Source organism: Piliocolobus tephrosceles, chromosome 9 (assembly GCF_002776525.5).
Source record: "Piliocolobus tephrosceles isolate RC106 chromosome 9, ASM277652v3, whole genome shotgun sequence".
Taxonomy (NCBI): Eukaryota; Metazoa; Chordata; class Mammalia; order Primates; family Cercopithecidae; genus Piliocolobus; species Piliocolobus tephrosceles.
The window spans coordinates 46,502,730-46,515,086 of NC_045442.1; the positions used below are offsets into that span (position 1 = coordinate 46,502,730).

The window sequence follows — 12,357 nt, forward strand, 5'->3', positions numbered from 1 at the left end:
ATTTTTAGCTGAAAAAGTCTTTCATGAAATAAAACGCGGAAGCATTTTTAAGCCTTTAGGGTGATGTGGGTTAGAGTTATTTATAAGCTGTTTGATCATATCCTTATGTATGTGGTCTGTGGTTGTTCCACTTAACTTGCTATTGATTGCATTTTGGTAAAAATGAAAATTTACCCCAGGGTTGTGATTATTACGGTTTGAAAAATACACTTTCTTGCTTCTTTATCTTTTTTATATAGTCAGTTGGCAGTTATTTACCTAAATGGAGAGGAGATAATTTATAAAGGTACATGGTTTTAAAACCCCTGTTATACCATCAGATGCATTTGGTGTGCAATTTTTTTATTGACATTGGATTTGCATGCTTACTTCTGCTTGGCATTGTCTAATAGAAGCTTACTCTGAATACCATGACAGCCAGAAATTAGTTGGGAATTGGTGAAATAATGCTTTTTTCTTTTTCCTATGGATACATAACAAGAAGTGAATAATAGTTAACTTGGATTTTAGGTTTTTTTTCTTATAAGCAGCTCATTGCATGAAGAATGCACTTTAATTTACATATTACTTTCTTCTAGATTGGAAGGAAGACTGATGAAGAAAAATAACAGCATGATTCAGGTAAATGGATCTTTAAATTATTTACCTTTTATGCTAATTTATATTTTCTGTGTTCTCCCAATGAAAGGATCTAAACAAACAATTTTTGTGGGCAACTGGAATATATAAGGAATACTTTGGGGATATAGATGAAATAGTCAAATACATATTACCATTTAATTAATTTAGTTATTACATATTTTGAGCAAGTATGTATTTATACAAAATGGAGTATTTATAACTAATGCTTTTTTCCTACCCCAGAATAATTTTCTTCCAACTCTTTACATACATATCTGACATCAGTGTCTTCATTATTTGAGTCATATTTTTGAAGCATTCAATATTATTTTCCACAGCCTGTTATCATTTTAGGTGTTTGCAGTACAGCACTTTTGGAATCTATTTATGGCACTATATTTGGAAATTTTATCCCAAGCCACAAGCAATCATTTGTATAATATTAGGAAAGTTGCTGTTTTCATTCTTTCTGTGTAGATGAACATTGAAGATCTCTAGTGTGTAACAATTTGTAGAATTGTTTTCTTAAGTCTTTCTCCCTCCCTCCCTCCTTTCCTTCCTTCCTTCTTTCCTTTCATTTATTTATTTTATTTATTTAGAGGTAATTGCATGTATAATGTTTAAGAATTCAAATAGTACTCTAATAGCCATTCTTTGTTTTTTTTATACTCTTATTGCCCCTTTGCCTAAAGATAGCCCTTTTCAATCCTTTTAGTTGTATTTTCCAGTATTCATCTACCTATTTCTAAACAACACATCGTATGCTCTAAGTGCCATTTATTGATTCCTTTTAAAATCTTAGACTTATACATTGATTTCCTGCTGAAGAGTTATCTCTCATAGACCACTCTTTACCCTTACTACATACCTACTTTTCCTGTCTTTGTTTTCTTGATGCAGTCTATATTTAGATAAGTATTAATGTCTACTTTATTATGACTATATTTTTTTGTGGCTGAGCTCTGATATAAGTTGAGATGTCTCAAGCCATTCTGCCTCCCAGTTGGTTGTTTGTGAACTGTTTTTTTGTCTCTGGAAAATGTTTCATACTTTTCTTTATCTCCAGAATTCTGTAATATTGGGACACTTTTCTTTGTTTTTGATGTTCGTGGTCCTCTCAGCTTAGAAACTGATGTCTGTCAATTTGTAAATTTTCTTGTACTATTTCTTTGATAATTTCCCCCCCATTCTCTCTTTTCTCTTAGTCTGTTAGTTGGGTATTTACACCTATTAGTTTGATCCTCTAATTTTCTTAAGTCTTACTCTTAGCTATTTTCCACCTTTCTGTGTTTTCCTTCTACTTTCTGAGAGGTTTTCTTGGTATCAGTTGAATGTTTAATTTCTGCTAGCAGGTTTGTAATTTTGAATTTAATTTTTTAGGATCTATGAATATTTTGTTTTAAAAATTAGGATCCTGTTTTTGTTTCATAGATGCAATATTTTCTCATTGTTTTGAGAATATGAATTGAACTATTTTGCTGTTTTTTCCTGTTCTTTGCACATTTTCTTGTGTGTTCCCTTTATCTTCTTATTTTGATCACTGATTTTAATGTTACAGGCTCTTCCCAAATGAGTGCTGGGGATTTAGTTGTCTGTTCTTACTTAAGAGTAAGACAATAAAAAATGGACTGCAATTTTGTTACCTGATTGGCTTCACTCTAAGGTCTTTGAGCAGAGGCCTTACTAGCCATTTCAGTGGGTAATTATCACGTATCAAAATCGGCAGACTTTTTTCCTTGGACCTTTCAGTTTCTCCAAAAAGGAATTTTTTGTTTACCTTTTTTGTAGGGTATAAGCCTACCTGTGAGGATTTGGGGCACCACAGAGGCGTGAGGAGGAAGGGAGCCAGAGGTTTCACCATCCAAGCCTGAGAATGCTTAGATCCAGTGCTTTTGTTTCAGCCTTATATGGAGTCTAGGATTGAAGTCTTGCTGTATCATTTTCTCCAGAGGGTAAACTGCCCCTTCTTACAGGAGTAGGGATGGTTTGTTTGGCTCTACCAGGTGAGGCTGAGGATCTGGGGTTCTAACTCCCTCCCTCTCTCCCTTCTTCCCTCCCTCCTCCCCTTCTTTGCTCCACACAAATTTATCATCTTACAGTTCTGTGCGTCAGAAGTCTGATGGCAGGTCTCACTGGGCTAAAATCAACGGGCCAGGCACAGTGGCTCATGCCTGTAAACCCAGCACTTTGGGAGGCCAAGGCCGGCAGATCACTTGAGGTCAGGAGTTCAAGACCAGCCTGGCCAACATGGCGAAATCCTGTCTCTACCAAAGAATACAAAAATTAGTCGGGTGTGGTGGTGGATGCCTGTAGTCTCAGCTACTCAGGAGGCTGAGGCATGAGAATCGCTTGAACCCTGGAGGCAGAGGTTGCACTGAGCAGGGATCATGCCACTGCACTCCAGCCTGGGCGACAGAATGAGACCCTGTAGCAAAACAAAACAGGTGTCCACAGGCTGCACTCTTCTCCAGAGACTCTAGGGAAGAGTCCCTTTCCTTGTTTTTATTTTTTTAGCTTCTAGCTGCTGGCTGCATTTCTTGGCTCCTGTCCCCTTTCCATCTTTAAAGTCAGCAATGGTCAAATGGCCTCATATTGCATTACTCTGACTTCCTTTTCTGTCTACCACTTCCACTTTTAAGGACCCTGGTGATTATATTAGGCCCATTCAGATAATCCAGGATAATCTCTCATTTGTTTTTATTGTGGTAAAAAACACATAACATAAAATATAATCATTTTTAAGTGTACAGTAGTGTTAACTATGTACACATTGTTGTGCAAAAGCTCTCTAGAACTTTTTATGTTGCAAAACTGAAACTCTATACCCATTGAACAGCAACACGCCTTTAGCCCGACTGCCCAGCCTCTGGCAACTACGAACCACCGTACGAACCACCTTCTGTTTCTGTAAATTTGGCTACTTTAGATATCTCATATAAGTGAAATCATGTAATATTTGTCTTTTTGTGACTGGCTTGTTTTACTTTGCATAATGTCCTCAGGGTTCATCCATGTTAGAGCATATAAGAGGATTTCCTTCTTTTTAAGGTTGAATAATATTCCATTGTATGTATATACCATGTTTTCTTTATTCATCTGCCATTGGATGTGTAGGTTGCATCCACCTCTTGACTATGGTGAGTAGTGCTTAAGTAAACAAGGGTGTACAGATATCTCTTCAAGACCCTGCTTTCAATTCTTTCAGATGCATACCAGAAGTGAGCTTACTGGATCATATGTTTTGAGGAACTGCCATAACTGGCAGAAATGTACCATTTGACATTTCTGCCAACAATGTACAAATATTCCAGTCAACTTCACCACATCTTTGTCAACACTTGCTATTTTCTATTTTTGTTTTTGATAGTGGTCATTCTAATGGGTATGAGATGATATCTCACTGTGGTTTTGATTTGCATTTTCCTGATGATTAGGAATGTTAAGCATCTTTTCATGTGCTTATTGACCATTTGTATATCTTCTTTGGAGAAATGTCCATTCAAATCCTTTGCCAATTTTTAATTATTATTTAGCTTTTTGTTGTTGAATTGTGGGCATTCTTTATATATTCTGGATATTAACACTTTGTCAGATATATGGTTTACAAATATTTTCTGTGGGTTGTCCTTTCACTTGGTTGATTGCTTCCTTTAGTTTTTAAGTTTGATGTAGTCCCATTTGCTTATTTTGTGTGTGTGTGTGTGTGTGTGTGTGTTTTTACCTGTGTTTTTGATGTCATATCCAAAAAATCATTGCCAACTCCAATGTCATGAAGCGTTTCCTCTATGGTTTTTTTTTTTTTTTTTTTTTTGCTAGGAATTTTATAGTTTCAGGTCTTAATTTTAGGTGTTTACTCCATCTTGAGTTAACTTTAATTTATGGTGCGGGGTAAGGGTCTTTTTTTTTTATACATGCTTCACCACCCCCATCTTTTCAGTCTTCCCGCTCCCCTTCTGAGGAACCAGAATCTCCATCATTTCCTAAGCGTTTTGTTGCCTAGGTTAGTGCTGGAATTATAGGCATGAGCCACCATGCCTGGCCTGAAACTTTAAATGAATACTTTTAAGCTAATATAATGGCAAAAGAGTCCTAGTTTTTGTTTGTTTGTTTTATTTTATTGCTGTTTTAGTTGATAACTGCTTTCTTTATGCCTATGTTTGATTATTTACAGATGTAGCACCATTTCTTACAGATAGAATAAAGAATGATTAAAAGATGGGAGCATGCGGAGGGATGCCTGGTCCTAACTAAGTCCTTAGGACTATTGAGAATAGTGGATTGTTTTTGTCTATAAGAATTGTTTATAGAATTAAGTCTGTTAGTTGGCTCAAGGTATCAGCTCCCCAGCTTGACAGCTGGAGAGCACCTGTGATTTTTATCCTGGGGTCCAGGGATAGCTTTAAGGAGTTAACGATTGTCCTGAAATTTAAGTGGGGAGGGATGGAACAGGCTTAGTTTTCACAGATACTCAATACTGTAGGGCTTATATGATCCTGAAAAGGGTTGAGAGCCTACTTCCTATAGATTATCACAGGAAAAAAAAAAAAAAAAAAAAAGAAAATGTTATTAAATTAAATATGGTCGAACCAAAATATACTACCTTTCTAGCTACCATTAGATTCCATATTCTTCCACACATAAGTACAAATTACTACTAATGAGGCACTAAATGAATAGCCCTCTTTGTTCTTGAATACAAGACATTGTCTCTAGCTTCCTGATTATGCTGCCAGGAAATGTGTACCATGCACACATATATAACTATAAAAGCTGTTACTTATGAGGGTAATGTTTTGGCCCCAGAGAGATCATAACATTTTTATAAGTCAACGTGTAAAGACGATAACTCAGTAGTTACCTTTGTTTTCAGTTTGAAGCTGAAACTTCAAAGTTGTACTTAATTTATGATAATCAATTATTTATTGGCAACTAAGAATAGTAGATAATTATATAAAAGGAGAAACACCTTTTATAGTCATAGGGCTAAAAACTTAACTTTTAATTAGAAAAGATGGAGTAAGCTTTATGTTATATGTATATATTATACTACTGTAAAAAATACAACAATTAAAAGCTAGAAAAGAAAGAAAAAATGGGAGGAGGTAGGGAAGGTTCATTATGAATTCTTTGTTTCCAAGTTTATAAGTACTTTAATCCTTTTATTTATAGTAAACTGCACTGAATTTACAGTCTCTCTCAGCTTTAGAATTTTGTGATTCTGTTTTGAAGTCATTAAGCTGAAACTGCTTCTTTGTTCCAGGCACACCACTGAGTTCTTTGGGATGCCGAAAAGTGTATGGTTTGGAAACATGAAATAGAAGACGAGACCCTGACTCAGCAAGTATACCTGAGAATACTTTTAGAGGAACCTGTCGATAAATGCAAAACAGCAGCTGTTGGAGGTGTGTATTAACAAAGACCTCTGATTGAACCTGATGTGGCCCACTCTGCTCTACTCAGTCAAATGGAGTCATTCTCTGGGAATGAGCTCTTCTCTTGAATCCCACTGTTCATAGGACAGAACTCTCAGGCCTGAAATACCTGGTGTCTTTCTGTAACCTTGGCTGTGTGGTGGGATATCACTCATCACTCTTTCATGAACTCTGATTCAGACCCTTGAGTGTCCTTCCCAATGCCTCAAGGACATTAGACTCTTATCACATGAAAGTGATAGCAAATTTCTAATTAAAGACCTCATTGCCTTCTTTCCTGGGAGTAGAGCAGTCAATGTCAAAGCTCAGCAAATGTGTCTTATAATCAGCTGTTACTGGCTTTACTTTTCCCTGAACATCATCAAGGCCATTTCTGATTGGATGTGGTTGTATCAGATTGACTGGTTCCCTCTTAGTCATTTACTTTTACCTGCTTGTTTCTTGACCCCCGTTAAATGTTTACCCCATTTTCTTGGTTTTTAGCCTTTAATTTTTATCTCCTCCACAATGTATCGTCAAGATCAGGGACACCCATTATTTCATATCCATTATTTCATATCCTGTGACCTTTGGTGGATGTCTGGCTTTGGATGCACTGGCTCTCTTGGTAAGGCACAGCCTATGTTATTGTTATATGTTACCTTGATCCTTTAGGATTTTTGTAGTCTTTTTTTTTTTTTTTTTCCATCTACCAATGAAGAACACTACAAATGTACCTTGTGCTGAGTATTTTACGTGTCTTTGTCACACCGTCATGAAAGCATTAAGCGAGTCCCATTTTGCAGATGAGGAAATAAGGTTCCAAGTGGTTAAACAACTGGCCTGCTATTCCCAGAGAGTAAGTGGCAAGAATGGGATTCAGCACTGAGTCTGTCTTAAATTGTGTATGATAGAAATAGTATGCCCTGCTGTATTCCCTTTTTGAAGCAGTTTTAAAAATATTCTTATTCAGCTGGGCATGGTGGCTCACACCTGTAATCCCAGCACTCTGGGAGGCCAAGGCGGGCCGATCACCTGAGGTCAGGAGTTTGAGACCAGCCTGGCCAACATGGTGAAACCACCTCTCTACTAAAAATACAAAAATTAGCTGGGCATGGTGGTGGGTGCCTGTAGTCCCAGCTACTCAGGAGGCTGAGGCAGGAGAATCACTTGAACCTGGGAGGCGGAGGTTGCAGTGAGCTGAGATCTTGCCACTGCACTCCAGCCTGGGCAACAGGAGTGAAACTCCATCTAAAAAAACAAAAATCTTATTCTTGTGGAATTTTAATCTTCTTTTTTAGCTTTTGCTACTTTCCCCCCATTTCATGACATTTTATTTGGTTTATAATTATAACACTTAATTTGAACCATTAAAATTAAATATTTTCAACTTTTATTATTTTTATAATATCACTGAGAATATATTATTGGTATGAGACATTATTAAAATATGGCCTCTTTCTCACATAGGCTCTGATGTCTTTACTGATTATATGTTTTCTGAGTTGATTATGAGTCTAGCATGGGAGACAGGAGTGGACTTTTATATTTCTAATATAGTCCTACTAGTACAGAGTTATTGAAGATGACATAGAAGAATGATAAGATTTTGCCAGAAATATTCTCCCGTAGTTCACAAAGTTGTTTTAGAACCTGAATTCTTTAAAATATAGAACATCTATTCCAGTACTTAGTTTTGGCTCAGTGACCACTTTCAATGTGTACAGCTGGGAAGTTGCCTTATATAGAAGGATATAGGTTTTAAGTTTAAGTTTAAGAATATATGGTATCTGATTTTTTTCAATAAGGGGCTAAATAATTTGAAATTTCTATATATTTAGGCCTCTAGAATGTTCTCATTAAATTAGTAGATGTACATACTGAAAAATATTTTAAATGATCCTAAAAATCCTGAGAGGTAGATGTGGTCAACCTCACTGAAAGATGAATACACTGAGGTTTATAAAATTATGAAATTTGCCCAAGCTCATGTGATTAGAAAATAGCAGGGCCAGAATTGAACCTAGATCTGTTTTTCACCAGCAATGTTTCTAACAATTACATTGCCTTGCTGATTATACACAGTGGTGACATTTAGATCATAAACATGTCTAAGAATTTTCTTATGTTTAGGATTCATACAAAGGCAGTCCTAAGCAGCTAAATAAGCCTCGTCCTCACAGAAGCAAAAGCTTCTAGATGGGGTTGGGGTTGTTCGTCAACGAGGTTTTGTCAGGACAGTGGCAATTCTGGTGAATGATGGACTGAGCCACTCTTGAGAACTGGATGTGTCTGCTTGGGCTGCATACCATTTTCCACCCAGTGCTTACCACGCTGCTGGCAGCAATTAGGGTCAACTCACCTTAGCAGTTGCATGAGCAGCTGTTTCTTCCAAAGCAAGTTGGGACTGGAATTTTGCCACACAATCTCACAGTTAAGGACAGCTCTGGCATTTATATATGAATCTCAGAATTTTAGGTACACCATTTCTTTTCAGTAAATAAAATTTCTTTCTGCTTTTAAGTGTCTTTTCCTGATTCTACATAGAAAATTTGATGAATATTCACAGCCATAAAAAAGAATGAAATCATGTCCTTTGCAGTAACATGGAAGCACCTGGAGACCATTATTCTAAGTGAACTAATGCAGGAACAGAAAACCAAAAAGCACATGTTCTCACTTATACGTGGGAGCTAAACCTTGAATACATAAAGATGGGAACGATAGACAGTAGGGAATGCTTGAGAGAGAGGGTCGGGGAGGCATGGATTGGAAGACTAACTGTTGGGCACTGTGCTTACCACCTTGTTGATGGAATCCTTTGTACACCAAACCTCAGCAACACAAAACCTACCCATGTAACAAACCTGCACATGTATCTCCTGAACCTAAGATAAAAGTAGAAAAGAAGAAAAATATAAAAAACATTTGTTTAAGTATGAACAAAAAGGAAAAAAAGAAAATTTGGTAAATATTGAAAAGTTTAAACAACAAAATAAAGATTAGCACTCAGATACAGCCATTGATAATATTTTGGTAAAGATGCTTCCAGTTTTTATTCCTATGAATATGTATGTCTTTTTAAAAATGCAGACTTAAAATCTTAGTGTTCTATATCCATTTTTACTTAGTATAATTGCAACATTTTTCCTATGTGCTTAAATGTTCTTTTCCAACATACTTTTAGTGGCTATAAGTATTCCCTTTGGGTAATAGCATCAGTGAATCCATTCTATTAGTAAACCTAATCCTCATTCAATTTAATTTAAAACCTCTCTAAAAAAACAAGAACATAATTGCCACTAGTTTTCATAATGATACCCTAATGATACTTTCAGATATGATGAGAAAATCTAGTTTTGATCACTTCCCCTGTCATATCATGCAGTGAACCTGACTTGAAGTTTCCCAGTACAAATGCTGTGCATGACTGTAGCACGGGAAAATTCTCTTTTGACTGGGAAACTTTGAATATCTATTTTTCTTTCTTTGAGGCGGCTCATCTGTGACAAGTAACTTCAGTGTGTTCATACTTAGATGAAACTTCTCAAATCCTGATCTGCAGGTGATTTGGCTCTCCTAGTTGACTTTACTACTTCACTAAACCTTTTTTCTTCTCCTAAATATTTCACGTGGGCCAAACCCTGGGTCAGCAGCTACACTTACCTGAAGAAACCCCAGGTGTCATGAATGAGGTTAGAGAGACATGCATAATGTAGTATTAATGTGACTTTTCCTGAAACCAAAGAGTTCTGTGCTCCTAGGTATTGAAGTTCTCAAACTGAGAAGTTGATTACAACTGAAATGGGTAAACATGTAACAGAAGCACTCTACTCAGAAAAGGCTCCTATGAAGCTAGGACTATGACTTATTATTACTTATTGTTCTCTTAAAGACTGTATTAATTAAATCACTATCATCCTCACCAAACCATTACTTTTAAGACATGGTTCCTTATTTCCCTTGGGATTCTATAGTGTCATGTGGGTAGGTGAGGGGTGAGGGAGGAGGACAAAGCCTCCTTATTGTCAATAATTGTCCTTATTGACAATAAGGAGGACCCCCTTATTGTCCCATCAACCAGCAGCTCTGCCTTTTATGTTTTATGTATTGAACTTCCATAACTTTTTGCTGAAAGAAAGGACTGCTGTTTAAGGGAGTAAAGACTGTGAAAATCACTGGGGCATTGTAGATCCTACAGGTGGATGAAAAAGAGATGGAAAATGGACGTCCAGACGGCATTACTTCCAAGTTCCCGTTATGCTTGTAATTCTCCTGCAGTGACACAGTCCTTCTGGGGTTTGATATTTACCATAGGTCCTCTGGTTGGACTTCCCATAGATTAGCCTGCTTTTACGATAGTGGTTTCCATAGAGACACCTCAGAAATGTTAGGGTTAGGAGAGATGAAAGAGTGATAGCCTTACAAGTATTGGTGGTAGAGAATAACCTTTCAGTGATCAGAGCAGTGAGGAGTGGAAGGTATAACCTGTTAAAGGCCCACAGGAGACTGGTTTCTGTATTCTCGTTGATGTGTATTACCCAGTAGGAAGATGCTCTTTCCATCAGAGTGATGTGGTGTATGAAATTCAGCCAGACAGTCTGTGAAATCTTCATTATCTATTTCTAGACTCATTTAAAACATTTTCGGTGGGCTCTCTTAAATTGAAGATTTATAATGGTGAATCACAGAACCAACTACTCCCAAATAAAAAATTTTAGTGTTTTTGTTCCACAGCTCAGTTCTGACTAGAGAATTTTCTGCAAAGATATTTTTAACCAGCAAAGAATGAGGAACTAACTAAAGAGTTTGCAATGGCTAATTTACAATTGGTGCCCCGAATCCTTAACCACAGTTAAAAATCTTAGCTTTATTTACTGGACAGTTGGTGCAGGGGTATCAATGTATGAAGATCTTAATGTTAATATATATTTAGTCATTCAGAGAATGAGCTTAGTCTTGAGGTGAAAACTGGAGAGAAAATTCTTGCTTTCTCCATCAGGAAAGGGGTAATATGACCAACTTGCAAACATAACAGGACACACTGGTGTCAAATAGGGCCTGAGCTGTTTATATATGAATTGTGTATATGGCTACAACTGTTGGGGTGACATTCAACAAGATGTGAATGAATGACGCCCCTGGAATTGTGCAGTGCTGCAGCCCTGGGTATAGCCATTTATTCTGTTAGTCATTTATGTAGTGAATGTCTCTACCTTATGCCTGGCACTTTACTAGGTACTAGACCACAAGAGTGAGCAAGGCAAACAAACAAGATCATTTCTCTCATGGAACTTACAGTCCAAAAGGGGTTGGGCAGGGTCTTCAGGGAGAAAAGTAATAAAGAGGAAGGTAAACAGTATTTCAAATATGATGCTAAAAAGAAAATAGGGCAACAGTGTTTTTGGGTAGGAAAGACTATTTTAGATGAGGTCTAAAATGTATGACCTATGTTCTTGTGGGCTATTTACTTCTTGTACTGCGTATAAGTTGGTGAATTTTTATATTCACCAACTGTCATTAAATAATTCAGAGAAAAGGTAAGATTACCTCCATCAAAATTGTGTTTTCTATAGAAATTAAGCTTTATCAAGTGCCACATTTCAGTGGTAAAAACTGAGATAACTTAAATTTCTTAAGTAGTTTGTTAAAGTAGAATTTTAAAACAATAATAAATTGCTGGACTATAGCATATAAAAAGAAGTTTTCAGTCCATTCAGGGGAAAACTGTAATATACTGCTCATGAAGGTTGAAGAGAGAGAAGTTGGACTGATTACCTTAAGCACCTTAGACTCATTGTGACGCATGCTGAATGGATCACTAAGCCTCACTGATTTTTTTCCCCCCTTTTTTCCCCTTTATATATATAATGTCCTTTTTCTCTGTTTCTTTTTGTCCCTTTTCACTACTCTATCACCACTCTAGTGAGGTCCTTCTTACCACAGGGTAGTCTATTTTAATAGCCTTTCCCTTGGTATCTCTGCATCTGGTCTAGCTGATTGGTTAGTTTTTCTGATGCCACATTTATAGTTCTATTCTCTTCTTAAAAGCCTTTACTTTACTCACCACTCACTTCAGAGTGATAAAGGCCAGACTCTTCAGCTTGGTATGTGAGGTCCTCCATGATCTGTCCCATTGTGTATTTCCAACAGTATCCCTGCTTTTACGCAGTGCAAACTTTAGGCTCTATCCAGACTTTCTGTTCCCCTTCCTGTTGTGCTTTTGCTCAAGCTGCTATCTGGAAAACTCTTTCTTTCTTTCTTTCTTTCTTTCTTTCTTTCTTTCTTTCTTTCTTTCTTTCTTTCTTTCTTTCTTTCTTTCTTT

General features: G+C 36.7%; 1 protein-coding gene across 4 annotated transcripts in view; it reads left to right on the top strand.

Moving 5' to 3' along the window:
* SGMS1 (sphingomyelin synthase 1) overlaps window positions 1–12,357 on the top strand; it is a 318,863-nt gene that overhangs the window by 160,577 nt on the left and 145,929 nt on the right. For 3 of the 4 annotated variants that reach the window (XM_023225165.1, XM_023225163.2, XM_023225164.1), the window contains exons 4-5: window positions 579–621; window positions 5,882–6,023. The gene's annotated coding sequence lies outside the window, so the exon portion shown is untranslated. Of the gene's footprint in view, window positions 1–578; window positions 622–2,409; window positions 2,625–5,881; window positions 6,024–12,357 lie in introns of all 4 variants that reach the window. The other variant, XM_023225166.2, reaches the window with a different exon arrangement.